Source organism: Centruroides vittatus, unplaced genomic scaffold (genome assembly GCF_030686945.1).
Source record: "Centruroides vittatus isolate TY-2023 unplaced genomic scaffold, ASM3068694v2 contig_651, whole genome shotgun sequence".
Taxonomy (NCBI): domain Eukaryota; kingdom Metazoa; phylum Arthropoda; class Arachnida; order Scorpiones; family Buthidae; genus Centruroides; species Centruroides vittatus.
The window spans coordinates 3,180,839-3,198,585 of record NW_027122405.1 but is presented as its reverse complement, the minus strand read 5'-3'; the positions used below and the strand labels follow the sequence as shown (position 1 = coordinate 3,198,585).

At 32.9% G+C, this 17,747-nt stretch overlaps 1 protein-coding gene across 1 annotated transcript in view; it reads left to right on the top strand.

Annotated features, from left to right (window-relative positions):
- Positions 1 to 3,033: 3,033 nt before the first annotated feature.
- Positions 3,034 to 17,747, top strand: part of LOC136979918 (importin subunit alpha-5-like) — a 37,423-nt gene continuing 22,709 nt past the window's right edge. Inside the window, exon 1 of the mRNA XM_067275961.1 lies at positions 3,034 to 3,169. The gene's annotated coding sequence lies outside the window, so the exon portion shown is untranslated. The remainder of the gene's footprint in view (positions 3,170 to 17,747) is intronic.

Here is a 17,747-nt window from a genome sequence, read left to right as displayed (position 1 = left end):
TGGTGATATTGAAATAGTTAACAAAGGGCAGAAAATTTTTCCTTGACAATCACCGACAAACGAAATGGAAGTTTTGGCTAGAAATAAATACAATATTTTTTCTTGCGATATATCTAATAATCAGTGGCGTATTTGGAATGTAACGAGCCCTGGGTGAAGACCAGGTAACAATAGTATATTAGTGCTGTCGACCTTTTCTTCTTTTTCTTTTAGGCAGAGAAATTTTTTACCCCGAATGACACTGCTGACAATAGACAGATGTCATCATCTCTCGAAATACAATATCCTTTTTATTTCGCTGTCCATAGCCCGACACGTGTTCCACAGCCATCTTGTATTATCTCGCGCGCGTGAGATTGTGGGATCTCTCTTATGACTGGATCTAGTTTCAAGAACTCTCTTGAATCGATCGCGATTAAACCTCGCTTCGGTCGAGATTGAAACGGTCGAGAGAGATCGCACCAAGACATAGTCCCGACCTTGCTCACTAGGGTTTCTCAAACGGGATCCCGGGATCCCGGTCGTTTTTTTAAACCCGGGAAATATCTCGGGAAATTTTTCTTATTCCGGGAAATCCCGCAAATTTCTTAAAAATTCACTTTTTTTCTTATTTTGTGTTAAAGTTGAGGAAATTTTGCAAATAGAAAGCATAATTAATTCATAAACTGTCAGAATAAATTTGTATTTATTAATTTGAAACCTACTTATCAGTTTTTTAAATTTTTGCATTTTATGGCATGTCACAAATGGTCAATAATCAATACATAGCCTATTTGTGGCAGGACTCTGAAAATTCTTTACTTGTCAGAACCTGTAATATCTGGAATAATTGTGCTTATGCTATCTTAATTTTTAACCATGCCCAGTAGCTTCAATAACTGCATCATGCCAGATTGTGCAAATTGGCAAGGATGCAAACGAGTATGAAGTTTTTCTTCATAAACCTGATTATTAAAGACAAACGAACTGTCGAATTATCGGGCTACAAGCTTAATACCGCTATTAAAGCAGCCAAGGTGGACAAATCAAGAATACTAGAGAGCAGAAGTACTACAATCTCGAAAACAAACTAGAATTCTTCCAGGCTACAGGTGAAAAAACACATAACGTCTATTTTCTCTTAAATGCATTAAACATGATTCCAACCACATCAATTGAATCGGAAAGGGCATTCTCGGTAGCAAGACTTTTCATTACTAAAATAAGAATTAGATTGAGTGATCGTAGTATCGACCATCTTTGCTTTTTAAAATCTTATACTACAAAATATTATTGTAAATTATTATAATGTTTTATTTAAAAAACGAAAATTACCTTCTAAGTTAGAAGTTTGATCTAAATTCATTTTTTCTTTAAATTTTCAACTCAATTCAAAGTCTTTTTTGTTGTTGTTGTTGTATGCAGTTTCCAGCAAACTTTAATACATTTTTTCTATTAGTGAACATTTCTACGTAATTCAAAGATAATTTTTAATATATATCTTACACAGCATTATTAATGTGATTTTGGAGGTTGTAGAACGTATTAGATCACTTTAAAAAATGAAAAATAATTATATCATTTGATTTCAAGCTATTTTGTATATCTTAAAAATAATTAATTCTATCCCGGGACAAGCAAAAGACCGGGAAACGAGAAACCCTATTGCTCACAATCTAGATTGAAATGCTCAGTGTGAACGGGGTATAAGGCTCTAGTTTAGTAGTATTACAGAGTATAATACGTATATTTTAATATATTTTTTTTTAAAAAAAACAAAACCACTGAGAAATGTTCCGTGTGTTTAACAAGGTTCGGAAAACTGAAAATTTTAACAACGAGTTCGGCCGAACCTGTGCGATCCCGCTGAATATCACCACTGATTATTTTGCTATGGAAAGTTGTGATAACGGGGACGTCAAGTAATCGTTCCGACGTCAAAGGCCGCAATAGTGGTGTAAAGAATTTTTATTAAATACAGTTTTGGTATCGGTGCCATAACAATGTTATTTTTGATAAAACAATATTGTATTTCGGTTTTCAAACGCAGAATTGGCAGTGCATTAGAGATTTATTTCATTACTAATTATTATAATTTATTTCATTATAAACAGTTTGAAGGAATTATTATCACATTATACACTTTAAAGTAACAGTGAAAGGAAGTGTGATCTGTAAAATGATCTATTGGACCTGATAGCGAAATTGTCTATAGTATAGAGTCTATACTATAGACCAGCGGTCTGCAACGTATCTGACCTCACGGACCACTAAATTTACAATTTTGAATCTCGCGGACCACTATCATGAATTTTTTTAAGCGACACAAAATGTAGTATAATGATCATAAAACTTCAATTTTACTATATTAATAGCGAGGTTGAGGCCGAAGTTTTCAACGCGAAAACTTGTACGTCGGACGTTCGGCGCCGCTTTCCTGTAAGCCTAGAAGTTTGACAATGGCGTTTGGAAAATCGAGTGGAATCATGCTCGACATTCCAAATGCTATTGTCATACTTCTAGGCTTACAGGAAAGCGGCGCCGAACGTCCGACGTACAAGTTTTCGCGTTGAAAACTTCGGCCTCAACCTCGCTATTAATATAGTAAAATTGAAGTTTTATGATCATTATACTACATTTTGTGTCGCTTAAAAAAATTCATGATAGTGGTCCGCGAGATTCAAAATTGTAAATTTAGTGGTCCGTGAGGTCAGATACGTTGCAGACCGCTGGTCTATAGTATTCGCTATCAGGTCCAATAGATCATAGATTTTTAAAAAATTTCTAATTTCAATTAAAATGGCAGACGATATTTCTTAAAAAAATTAAAAAAGTGAAAAAACTAAGTACTGTAATCTTCAATTTATTTTAGTTTCAAAACCAAAACTGAAAAAAAGAGAGCCGAAAATTTGATTGGTTTTACATATTTATTTTTTAAAAAATTTATAATTTCATGTATATTATAATAAATATTTACTATAAAATAATTTAATATTTTATTATAATTATTAAACTATTTAATTTAAAAAAGGACAAAATTTAAAATAAGTATTTTTGAACTAATCAGAAGTGATTTCAATTCATTTTCAAACCGGTCTTCGAATTTGAACAGAGAGCCTTTAGTTATCGTAACGGCTATTTGGTGTTTAGTAAATTTGTTGATTTATTTTTTTAAAGGAATTATAAATTAGTAAGTGATGACATCTTTATGAATTTTTCATTAATATTCTTACTAGCTTGAATGATTATTATAATTAAACTAACGTTATTTAAATATTAATATATTTAGGCCTAATAATTCGATAGAAACAATTCAAAATTTCGTAATAAGAAAGCTGAATTGAAAGTTTTTTTAAATACTATTTTGACCTTATTTAGAGAATTGAACTTAATAATGTTCTAATTTGTCGAAGTATTTTTATAAAAGTTTCGTAATATTCCATTTAAGTTTGACTGTTCGAACGAATGGAATTTGCAGATACACGTGATCTTGATATTACAAAAGATTATTTCAGTTTTTGTATGGATCGTAAACAAATACCTTGATTACTTATAGGCCTAATATATTATATCAAAATTTATATTTAAATATCCATTACATTTTGATCTTTATTTTCAAAAAAGTTTCTTACAACGTTTGTCAATGCTTTGAATTTGAATGTTCGGTTAATGTTACCTTAGGTAACCAAGATGGCGGCTCGTCTCTAATTCCAGCAAGGAAACAGTGGGATGCATGTTCTAACCAAACCTAACCTATTCTAATAAATTACCATAATTATTAACAACCAAATTATTAGAATAGGTTAGGTTAGGTTAGAACGTGCGTCCTACTGTTTCCTTGCTGGAATTAGAGACGAGCTGCCATCTCAGCTACCTATTAGTAATTGCCAATAATTAGCTTATGCAAAATAGTCAAATATTTCGATTCTGGTGTTGTGATGACTTTCTATAGATTTGTTGATTAGCGGAGCGACCGTAAGTTTTTGAGGGTTGAGTGATATATTTTATTAAATAAAAGGTTAACATTTTTGGATTATTTGTCGTTCTATTGTCAATCTGTTGTAGTTTAATTAACATTTGAAATGCTGTGATGTGAATGTTTGGTGGTCCGGAGAAGGAATGACGAACGTTCCGATTGCAGCATTTCAAATGTTTGTTAAACTACAAGCATACCTCAGTTAATGTTACTTCTGGTAACGAAGCCTCGATGTAATGAAGTCTGTAATTTAAAATTTAATATATTGGGTTGTTCAGATAGTTCGTAGCGATTTTTGATAGCCGACAGTTGAGACACCGATTGACGCAAAAATGATTAGAATTGTACAAACCAATGAATATTACGATAAATGACCTTGAGACACGTCTGTTACAAAAAAACCGTTAAGATTATTCAAATAGCGTTTAATTTGTCTCATTGCAAAAAATGGATGCGAACAACGTGAATTATCGACACTTGTTTCTTTTCTTTTTTCGTAAAGGCAAAAATGCTGTACAAACAGCAAAAAAGATATGTGATGTTTATGGTGGGAGTGCTGTATCAGAATCAACTGTTCGAAAGTGGTTTGCAAAATTTAAAACGGGTAATTTCAGCCTTGAAGATGCTCCTCGCTCAGGAAGATCTCCTGTTATTGAAGAGGACCAGATCAAAGCATTATTGGATGAAAACCCTCATTACACAACTCGAGAGATTGCAGACATAGTGAAGTCATCAAACAGTACTGTATTTCAACATCTAAAGAAGCTCAGATACGTGAATCTTTGACATTTGGATACCTCACGACTTAATGGAAAAAAACTTACTGGATCGCATCTCCATTTGTGATTCTCTTGAAAGACGAAATGAAAATGACCCTTTTCTGAAGCGTTTAGTGACAGGTGATGAAAAGTGGATCATTTATAACAACATCAGCCAAAAACGATCGTGGGGTAAGAAAAATGAATCACCATTAAAAACTCCAAAGGCCGGTCTTCATCCAAAGAAGGTCATGCTCACTGTCTGGTGGGATTGGAAAGGAATCCTGTACTACGAGCTGCTTCCACAGAATCAAACAATTGATTCTGATAAGTATTGTTCCCAATTGGATAAGCTGAACATGGCAGTTAAAGAAAAACGTCCAAAACTGGCCAATAGAAAAGGCATTGTGTTTCACCAAGATAATGCCAGACCTCACACATCTTTACGAACATGCCAAAAATTATTGGAACTAGGCTGGGATGTTTTACCCCACCCTCCTTACTCACCCGACCTTGCCCCGTCGGACTACCATTTGTTCCGTTCTCTACAAAATTCCCTTTATGGTAAAAACTTTGATACTTTGGAAGCTTGCAAAAACCATGTGGATCAGTTTTTCGCGGGAAAAACTGGAAAGTTCTATGAAGAGGGTATCATGAACCTGCCCTATAGATGGCAACACATCATTAAAAACAATGGTGCATACATAATAGAATAAAAGTATATTTTTAGTTTTAAAACAATTTCTTTTATTTCTCTTAAAAATCGCTACGGACTTTCCAAACAACCCAATAAAAATATTAAAATTTTGAGATCGATGCTGGAAAGTCATCCAATTGACAAACGATGGTGATTCGTTGCGTGTTCTGAGTTATAGGTGTATTTGTTTTAATGGTTTTGCAAGTCGTCGGAGTAATTTAATTTTTGTTTACACTTTGTAAGATGTTTCGATGTGGTGTACTGTAATAAATGAGGTATGAAAAAAGAATAAATTGTGATAGAGGAAGGAACATTCAATAGATTAGGATTGAAGATTCCTCAATCAATAGGTTTTGAAAATGTGGACAAAGAGGATGTATGAAATTTATTAAATGCAAAAGATTATAGTTTATTGGTAGATTACAATGGGTGATCGGTTAATGAACAAATCGAATAATGAACACTTTCACGAAAAATTTTTATGCTTGGACAACAAACAAACGTTTGGATAACAAACACCTCACAGAACAAACACAAAAACAAGCAACATAAAATAATGAATACTGATTGGTCTTACCTTGTCTTCGGGCAACAATTCGAAACTTTTCGGAGCATGGAATATGTTGACATCGACACTCAACCCAGTATATACCAATCGGCTAGTATTCCTTTGAACTTTGAAACTCTCCCTTGTAATTCCAGCTTTTTATTTTTCTGACAGAAGCAATTCTTTTATAATATTCATGAGACTGTCGGGTGGGCACTTGTTAAGTATTATGTGGGTTTTTATTTCCAAAAGGTGATAGTATAATAGCAAAGGTATAGAGTATGCAGATGATGTCTGATGTTGCTGGGCAGTATGGCTTGAACAGATTTACAGTAGGCCACAGTTCAATCTTATCTAAGAAAGATACAGTATTATCAAGGTGATTCAAGCAGTTAAAGGAGTAACAAAAATCACATCTGAGAAATAAAGAACATTGAAGAGCTCATAATGGAAACTGATCTGACGACAGAAGAATGCTAAGAACTCTTGAATGAAGAACACTAAGAAACTCTGCAAGATATGTTTTCTTCTAAAAAAAAGAATTAATGCTGATATCTGCTATTAAACATCTTTTAAAAAAGTGGGAAGATGTCAGAACAAAGAATGGCATCTAAACCAGGTTAAGGTTAATAGGCTCAGTGATCTGTACAATTACAATGCTACTAATTAATTCTGAAAAATCCTGTAGAAGAGAAAAAAAGCAATCTACACTGGATTAACTCTTATAAATGGAAAAAACATGACTAATAAAGATGCAAGACTATGTACAGTGAAACCTTGCTTAATGAGCACCTCACATAACGAGCAAATCAAATTTTTAAAAAAATGACTCTCTTAACGAGCAAAGTTTTGCATAATGAGTGATGAGGAGAGGGGAAGTCCCAGATTGTGCGCATGCTCCATCATGCCATTATCTGCAATTTTTTTTTTTTTTTTTTTCCTGCAAATTGAATTTGCATTCTGGCTTGGTTCAATCCGTGCTAGAAGAAAAGATGATGATTCCTGCTTCTAACAATGTATATTGTATAATTTTATAATTTTCTTTGAATAAACGTTATACATAAAATACTGTATTTACTCATGTATAAGACGATCTCTCATATAGGAGGTGGTGTGACTTAAAAGATCAAAATAAAGAAAATTAGATTTATTAATACAATGCTAATTTTATTTTGTTTAATTGCAAATAAATTACCATCAAATGCACATATTAAGGCAAATAACCATGTTTTCTTCACGCTATCCCCTTTTGTCTACTTGGAAGTGCCCTCCGAAGCTTCGTTACAATTTTCCTCTTTTTCACTTACTCTACAGAGCATCGTCCTCTGATCTGTCGAGTGAATTTAAAATGCAATATTTCCTGGATGACTGCTATCAGCTTTTGAAGATTGCTTTTCCATGCCTCTGATACCCATGTAGCAAAACCAAAAGATTATAATGCATGTAACAGGATAAAGTTTATTTTTAATGATTCAGAATGTGCAAATATCATTTTAACAAATATGGAATAACTACATTTATAATCATTGCTAAGTGACCAGCTATTTTCGGATCATCTCTTTAAAAGCGACATTTGTCTTGATCTTGATAGCGCACTGCTATAATGGCAGCATTAACTGTACACGGTTCACAAAAATAATTGCAAAAACGCAAAGGATCCTTCGCTCATGTATACAATGGCCTAAATTTTTGAAGCAGTGAAAAATGAATAAAAACCTCATCTTATATGCAAGTAAATATGGTATTTGAGTATTTTTTTTGGAATGGAACACGATTATCATATTTTACATTAATTTCTATGGGAAAAATTGTTTCCCTTAATGAGTGTTTTGTATTACGAGTAAGGTTCTGGAATAAATTATGCTCGTTAAGAGAGGTTCCATTGTATATATGTATTTTTACTATTACAAGTAAATAAATGTAAGAAAGTATATTTTTTATTTTTTGGGGTTTCCAGAATGAATTAATCAAATTCCCATAAAAATCTATGGTAAATTGATAATCTGTTTACGAACAATTCGGATAGTGAACAAAGTCTTGGAACGGATTATGTTCATTAACCGATCACCCACTGTATTTTGAAAAACTTGTTAACAGCTTGAAGATGAAATTAAAGAAGAACCCTACCAAAAAAGTGTTAGCAAACAAAGATTTTAAAAGATGTTTGAATGACATTGAAAATGATCATGATTTAGAAGTGTTATTGTTAAGCAATCAGTGTTAATTGCAACAAGTGTGTATAGAGCTAGTGGAACTGTGCTGAGTGCCACCTGTACGCAGGCAAAGGAAACTATTTTGGGAAAACACGAGTGTCTTTGGGTTAGATACGTACTGAGACGCGGTGCTTGTTTTCTGCCTGTGATAATGGAAAACAGCTTTCTGCCACACACAACTTCAAAAAATAACTGTTGTGTGGTTGGTTGTAGTGTTACCTATATTACTGCGCCACCAGGTACAAAGTTTTATTTGTTCCCGCATGAATAATAGGCCTATCCTGGGACGAAAGAGAAATGGCTGACTGCAATTTAATTCCTGAGGTTAATTACATAATGATGTGTTGCATTCTAACCAATCTCCAATCTCCTGTTAACCTTAGTTGGCTCTATTTTAAATTTAGTTCTCTAATGTAAAGTTTAGTAATTTTCTTTTTTTATGTTATTTTGTTAATCTGACAGATATTCAGATATTAATTGGCATATGATGTGATATTTGAATTTAAGAGATCTGTGGAAGAAAGGAGTAAGAAGCAAAATTAGTATTTTGAGGAAATGAGGATAAGAATTTCCCTGTTAATACAATACTATTAGCTATTGCTATGGTCCTTATTGAAGTTCCTTTATATATATGGTTAGTTACAAATTTCATTATTTACCATGAAATAGATATATAGTTTACTTCTTCCACACCACCCTTTAAATTGTACAAAATTAAGAGTATAATAAATATCAGAATATTAATACTGCTCAGTCCCAATGATCTACATTCACTTCTTGAGTTACGACCATTCGCACTTATGACGAAAAAGTTCATTAAAAAATTTTTAAAATGTATCAATTTTTTATAGGTTTTGTGGAATATATATCATATACATATATATCTTGCACGCTTTTGGCGATTGATTGTGTCATTTTTAGTTTTATTGTGTAGTTAGTTACCCTTCGCGTGTGCTTGTATAGAGAAGTTTCATGTCGACATCACGAGTGACGTCATGAGCATGCGCAATTGTCCAGCGCCATCTTTGTGACTCTGTGACTTGTTTACGTTTTGTGTGTTCACGTGTGCTTTAACTGGGGTTTTTGTGTTGTTTTTTTCGTTTCGAATATCACTATGGTGATTTGTTGTGTAATTGGGTGTAATGCTAGTTCACTCAACAACAAAGAAACATCATTTTTTAAAATTCCCAGCATTATTTGTCATCAAGGATCCCAAACTGGGGAGCTTTCACGACGAAGGCAAACTGCATGGCTCTCGAGAATTAACCGGAAAAATTTCGATACGAATAAAGTGAATATCAATACAAGAGTTTATCAGAAACATTTCATTTCAATATTTACATTAATAAATACTAAGTTATATTTTAAAACCTAAAAGAGTTTACTGATTTGCTTATATTAATTTAGTTAGGTATAGTGCAAACTTATAAACATTACACGTTAAAACTAAAAGCAAGTAAGCTTATTATATGCTATTTTCAACTAGAAACTAAAGGTACTGAACAATTTGAATTAAAAAAATTGCTACAGCTGTTTTTAATTAGACTTTACTTTCAGACAAAAATTCTTAGTTAAGAAATACGTAAAAACACGAGTTTAAACAAACAAAAGAAAACATATCTTTCCAAGCAATATTACTTTGCTGTTATTCATTACTTTTATTTTTATATCAGGAGAAACCCAGCCACTTGTTAAATAGTTATGAGCCTCTAAAGATTTATAAGCTTTCATTTGTGACAGGGTGTAGAAATTTGTTGTTAAAACCAAATAGTTTATAATGTCACCAAACTCTACTTTCGGCCACAACTCTTGATCTACGACTAAGTCTGATAAACTGGCTTTGTATGGATCGCCTTGACAAAACGAAATTTTCCCTTCGTATAGAGCTGCATCTCGTCCTATTAGATTGCTAGAATAACCTGCAAGAAAAGAATCTTTTTTAACTTAATCCATGATAATAGAACTGCAGTATTTTTGTACGTTTAAACTAAAAAAAAAGACGTCGAACAACAGACCATGTGCAAGCTAAGCGAGCGAAAACTACCACAAAAATGGCGAATGGGCGGAGCAAACGTGTGTTTTATCACGTGACATACGACCTTGAAACCTCTCTATAAGATGGCTAACTGTTTTGTTGAAGTACAGTCACTTCTTGACTTACGACCATTTGACTTACGTCCGAAGTTGCGGAACCGAACCCCGTCGTAAGTCGAGAAGTGACTGTATTGACTAATGCAGGCATTACTTTGACCTTAAACTGCAGAATGTATGTATATATTATATATTATTAAATATATACTTATAAATAATATATAAATTTAGAATTTATCAAATTTCTATTTATTAAAATATAAATAGTTTTACATGTAACATACAAAATTCATACAGGATAAATTCATATGTTGCGAGAATGCTATTATTCCTCAACAACAATCAAATGAACAAAATGATGAAACAAAAGTAATGAACATGAAGTACTGAACTTTAAAATTATCACATTGAAAAATCACTGGTAAGATCGTCATCATCAGAATCTTCCTCACTAGAATGTTTTTGTATGGTTGAAGCAGATGATGGTTTCCAAGTGTAACATTTTATCATTGTTGCTTTTAAGAACTCGGTTTTGTAGTTTAATTTTTATTAAATTTAATTGCAAAAAAAAAAAAAAAATACGTTCAACTGCTGCACTTGAATGAGGAAGCAATAAAAACATCTATTTACTGCCAAAGTAAAGTAGAAAAATATAGAAATATAGAATTAAAACGAATGTTTTGAAAGGTACTAAATTGAAAGGAAAGATATTAGGATTTCATAAATAGTACTAGGAAAATGGTGTTGGGTATCTTGGTACTGGAACAAGTAAAAAGGATATTAGATTACTACAAAAGAACTAGGTGAAACAACACTGGTGCTGCCTTTGTAGCCCCGATTCTGTTACCCGGCGTCGCCGCTAGAGGCGCCTCAATCTAGTTTCGCCGTTCCTTCCACTGGCTCTATAGGTAATTGTTAAATGGAAGAGAAGAATAAGCATAAACAAATCATCTTTAGTTTCCTATTTTAAAATGTCTGATTTTATACTTGTTTGGAATGTGATATTGACTTTTTATTTAATAAAGATTTTCTTTTTTCAAAAAAAGTCTTTCATTTTTTTTGTAAGAACATATCTATTCAGGCCATAGTATTTTTATCTCAGAGAACAAAGTTTTGCTTAACAAAGTAATTTTGTGGAATGCATTCTCTTTGTTAATCAAAATGACAATCATTCCTTACTCAAAAACATTATCATTTTGTTTAATAAAAATTTATATTTCCTATCTTCTTGGAAACTCTTGGTAGTTTTGCTAATTATCATATTTTTTATATTTGATTAAAATGATTAAAAAGTTTAATTTTTATAATAAATCAGTTACCAGTTGGAAAATCATGACTATCTTCTTAGATTGATCAAACATTACAAAAAGAAATTATACTAAGTTTTTTTAGGACATCTGTTAGTGACAACTCTAAAAAAATTAAGAAAAATGTAGATAGTGATTGTAAATTATTTTTTTTATCAGAAGAAATGTTTTCAATCTTATTGAAGATCATTATCTTGTACAACTATGTTTTGAACAGAGGATAGTAATAGGATTGAACAAGATTGAAATGTAAAATATGGCTTTGCAAATGGAATAGAATGTAACATTCAAATTAGAAGAAAGATAAACGTTAATTGAAATAAGTGTAAATTATTAATTCTGAGACAAATGGAAAAATTTAACACGTTCAATAAGAGGGTATGAATTATAACAGTGGCATGGTAACATTATGCATGTGAGGGGTGTTCAAAAAGTATCTGACCTTTATTTTTCCTGTGTAAACCAATGACTTGTGCAGGCCTCCTTTGGTGGAGATGTGGAGGGGACAGTCATGCACGGTCCTGAATTTTTTCCCGCCCACAGGAAGCGTCAGTCGCTGGCAGTCAGCCTATAAGTGAGGATGTGTAGTGAGCGCTCCTCGGATTCCATTGAGTTAGAAAATGACTGAACATGAGCAGTGATATTGCATCAAATTTTGCCAAAAGCTTGACGATACCCAAGTAGAAATCATTCGCAAGATTCAACAGGCTTTCGGGGGACGATGCCATGAGCAACACATGGATAAAGGAATGGTACAACTACTTCAAAGATGGCCATACATTAATGGACAGCGAACTGTGTTCAGGCAGACCCTCAACAAGCCGAAAAATGAGACTGTCATTGAGCAAGTGCAGACTTTGGTCATGGTGGACTGTTGTATCACAGTCAGAGAACTTGCGAATGAGACAGGAGCACATCAGCGGACAGCGAACCGCCTTAACGTGGTTTGCTGTTCACTGATGTGCGGCCATCTTTGAAGCAGTTGTACCATTCCTTTATCCGTGTGTTGCTCATGGCATCGTCTCCCGAAAGCCTGTTGAATCTTGCGAATGGTTTCCGCTTGGGTATTGCCAAGCTTTTGGCAAAATTTGATGCAATATTGCTGCTCATGTTCATTTTCCAACTTAATGGAATCCGACGAGCACTCACTACATGTCTTCACTTATAGGTTGACTGCCAGCGACTGACACTTCCTGCAGGCGGGAAAAAATTCAGGACTGCATGACTGTTTCCTCCACATCTCCACCGAAGGAGGCTTCCTTCGGTGGAGATGTGGAGGAAACAGTCATGGTTTATGCGGGAAAAATAAAGGTTCGATACTTTTTGAACACCCCTTGTATTTGGAAAATAATTTATCAACAAGAAAAGATTTCAGGAATCAATGATAGTCTGTCCCATGTTCCCTTGTCTAACATTGTGGAATCATGGGAGTTAATCAAATGTATGTAGTTAGCCAAAAGATGTTATTCAATAGCCTAACTGAGCAGGCATCTGTTGAACCTTAATGTTCATTTTCCAGTGCACTGTGACATTTCATTAAAGCTGTGCTGGTATGGCTAAATTTAATGTAGCTAAAATTGTTTGTCCTCTAGTGAACCTGACTAGGTATACTCTTTCATTCATGCTGTATTTTTTCTCAATTTCAGAATCTCAGAATGAGTTGGTGTTTGGCGCATAGCTAGATATTGTTTATTCTATAGGGTTATGGAAGATATTGATTTGATAGTGACTATGTATCTGTTGTCATACTTAAGACTATGTTGTGATCACCCTTTTAGGGAGCTGAAACAATGTGCAATAGGCTTCAATAAGACCTTTATGGCTGAGATGAAAGCAATATGCAAACTGATATGTGGGTGATGTATCTGAACTCTTTGCTCTATGCTTCTGCAAGGAAGTGTGTTAAGGCCCTTTTTTATGAGCATGCAGAAGGCTGCCAATTTCAGACACATTAAATGATTATTTAATATCATGTCTGAAATTGCCAATATATGTAAATTTATTTTGGTTTGGTTAGGTTAGCCATATAAATACCATATAAATTTACACAACTGTCCTTTAGTTTGTTTTTATAATTGTTGTTAATATAAATTTATTTTTGTGAGTCATAAAATAAGTGTTAAAAAAGAAATTTGTATATGAAAACTTATACATTTGGATACTTGTGAATCTTTGTCCCAGGTGGTGGCTCTGCTTTGGCGACCAACATCTCAACTAGTACCTGTATCCCCTCGAAACAAATTGACTTGGCGACTAGCCTACATTAAACAGATGTGTGTTATTGACTCTGTCTTTTTCGTTATACGATTTATCACATGAGCTGGAAATAGAAAAGGTTTTGTAACTGCTTCAAAACTCACTAACCATTTCCGTACTTGCCCATTTGGAAATCCTCTCTGAACCAATTATCAACTCATTACACAAATTAGATCGCATCAATTGACTGGTGCCCTGCTAACTGAAAACTACCCTTTGAAATAAACAATAATTTAAACTAATTTGTTTTCTAACTTTTTCTGGTAGAATTTTACCTATGCACTGTCATGATGGCAGTTGCAACTGTGCGTGCTCCTGGAAGAGAGCTGTCAGCAGGCTGCCGATTGTTTAACGTCACTAGTTATTGATTCATGGTAGTTTTTGAACACGTATCAATAACTAGTGACGTTGGTGACCTGCCGGCAGCTCCTCTCCAGGAGGAACCATTGGGAGCATGAACACTGCTGCCATGATGATGGACATGGGTAAAATTCTACCCTTTTTCTTTATTAAAATTTTGCGATAATCTTAGGCTGTTTTGTTATTTCAAAGTTGTTGAGTCGATAACATGTGTCTAGTTTAATGTAGGTTAGTTAGCCAAGTCAATTTATTTTGAGGGGATACAGGTTGCTCGCCAGAGTTGAGATGTTGCTCGCCAGGGTGGCACCACCACCTGAGATTAAGATTCACGAATACCTACATTTGTTATCATTTTTGACATAAAATCGCACTGCTGTCAACGGTTGCACACCTTAAATGTATAAAGGAGTTCATATCAGGAGTTGCAATTTGGCTCAGAGTATTTGGTGCCCAAATCATGTGGACATAAAATAAACCAGACTTGTAGGTAGTCAGGGGACTGAAAACTGGGTCAAAAGAAAATATGAAATTCTGAGATTGTTTCTACAAACAAGCGTGACTGTGAGATTTGCATATGCGTTGCTCGCGCTCTCCAAGACATAGTCTCGTCTCAAAAATGGCTTTGCTGTTTTACTTGTTTGTAATAAAATTTCAGGCTTCTTTAAATTAAAAAAAAATTTTTTAATTGAACAATAATTTATTTAAGGAAATGTTTAACACAAAGGTATGCTAGTGTACCCTTGCATCTTTGATACAATAACAATTGAAATTGCTAACAAAGGTAGTTAATTTTATTGTAGTTTTTAATTTTTATAGATGAGTTATATTCAAATTTTTTATAATGTATTGATAGCAACAAATTATTTTAGTTTAACTTCTACATGCAAAGAACACCGGGATGAAATCAATCACGTATCTGGAACCTGTTACCAGTGTGGGTGATATGACAGATAAATATATCGCAAATGTTTTTGAACAATAACAGTTCTTCCTCAGGTGATACAAAAAATAAGCAATGGAACGTATAACAAAATAGAACACAAATATTTAAAATTAGAATCGAATGCATGTCTCATGCAAGAACGTTGTGTTGGACAAGTGCATTTCTTGTGGGTAGTCTGTGATTAAAGATCGGTGTCCAAGAGGGCCTGCTAGGCGATGGACAAATTCAGCTTCTCTTTGTAACTTATTGCAGGTGGTGCTGCGGCTAGTTTTATAAATGGAGATAGCCTCCAACCATCTCAGTTATTTTAGTTTGAATGTTTTTTCTTTAAGTGTGCTTTGGATGTAAATTTTGGTGCTGTTCTTCAAGTGATTCTTTTTCAAATTTATTCATTATGGTGGTGCATATAATAAATTAGATCATTATCTTTATTTAGGCTCTGAAGTTGTTTTAAAATTATCATCAATAGTGAAATCTTTGAGGACAAGGAATACTTGATAAAATTTTTACTTCATGTCAGTTATTTGAAATATTAAATATGCTTGAAGTTTTTCATCACTGTTACCATTAGAGAAAGTAAAATAAATGCTTGGTTAAAAAAACCAACAGGAAGTTTACGACCAAAAATAAAATGTTTGCATTGTTAAATGGCATATTTGTAAAAATAGCAAGCAATAACAGCCCTGTGCATTCAGTGATCACTGTAAGACAATATAATAGAAGAGTGTTTCTGTATCACATCACTGAGGGATTCAGTTTATAACAAATGCATGAGTAGGTACATTTATTTAACAATGGAATAGAAAATTATAAAAAGGTACTTGTAGTAAAAAATGGTGGTGGCCATTATTTTAAAATTTAATTGACAGTTGTTTTAAATTACGAAAATTTTACAATATTCCAAACCTGAAAAAATGACCCAAATTGGCACTAGATGCTTAGAGAACTAGTGCTTATAAAACAAAGTGATGCAAATAAAAAAAAAACTAAAGAAAACAAAGCAAGAAAAGACAAACAACATGACAAAAAAATATTTAAAATTATGATACTCAAATAATAATTTTCCCAATAATGTTAAATGATCAAAATTATTGCATTTGATTATTGGATATGAAACAAAAAAATAAACAAACGTGCTTTATGAAAAAGCCAAACAATATTTTATGTAAAAATATAATATAAATTTTTATAAAAAAGATTTTTATCATTTTTTAAATAGTAGTATGTAAATCTAAAATGTAGTAAACTCTTATTTCAAAACTCAAGGGATCAAGAAAACATGACTTTGAATTATCCAAACTTTTTTCAAATCAAATTTGTTTTGTAATTCTCATATAAAATTATGACATGGGTGAAATTATATAAGATAATGTTTCTGATTTCTAATGATATAATTTTATCCATTTGGTTAAAAATGCGTTAATGTTATGATGTGTTACTTAGTAATTTAAGCTATTTAAAAAAAACTGTCAGTAGGCATGTACTTAATGAAAATGTAATGAAAATACATTCAAAGCAAGACCTGAAAATAATGTACAAAAGAAGTGTTAAGTGTTTCAATAAGAGTTATCTGTGAATTTGGTCTAGAGGACCAATGGCTAATTGTATGAAGTCACTGTCTTGAGTTTGAGATTACAAAAGATGATGAAAAGGTGGAAATTTATAAAAGTAAAATGAAAAACTGTTAACTAAATGTTAGGGATGCAAATGCTCTTCCAGCAGTGTGGAAATTTATAATAGAAAAAAGAATGGGACTTAAAAACCCTTAAATCATGTTTCTTTCTAGTTAGCTTTGTTTTCTATGTTTTATTTGTTTGTTTATTTTATTTATTTAATATACAAACTTCTTTCAATTTATTTTAAAGTTAAATTATCTTTTTGAATTTTAAATATGTAAAATATTCGAAAACGGTATGTTCCATTTTGGAACATTTATAATAATAAACCTGTTGGATAGCCTAGCCATATTAGATAGGGTGAAAACATTTGTAAAAATAAAAGAATTTTAACATCAGCAAAATCATATGTGGTGAAACTGAAGTGAATTATTTGCTGAGAAAGAGCTGGATAGATGTGAAGTTATCAGTTTTAGCATTTCCTCTCCTTCTATAAGACATCTTTTTCGATCACTCACATGTTCTAAAAATGTCACAAAGTGTAATCGTCATGACTTAAACAATTACAAAATCAACTAGAATTAATGTCAGACACAAATATGGATAAAACGTTTTGACTACAGAGAGAAAAGTTATTAAAATTAAATTACACAATTAACTCTCGTATGTTGTCAGGCATGCTATACCCTTTGTGGCAGCCATTTTGGTCAATTCATATGCTACCTATATTTACTGGCACAAGCGAATTGACTGTGAGTCAGTAAAAAATTTTCAGTGGTAGATGTACCTTAATCCACACATTTGCTGTGTGCCTAAAGTTGAGCAAACATTTGGCTAATACTGAATAGTGTGGCTGGTTTACTTACAACAAATGTTTGGCATTTGTCGTTTTCCGATTCTTGTTGGTAAATTGTGCTGAATCAAAGGAGATAAATAGTTGCCTTTACATATCATGTTGTCTTCCACACTACTCAGTATTCAGCAAATAGCAAATCTGTGGATTT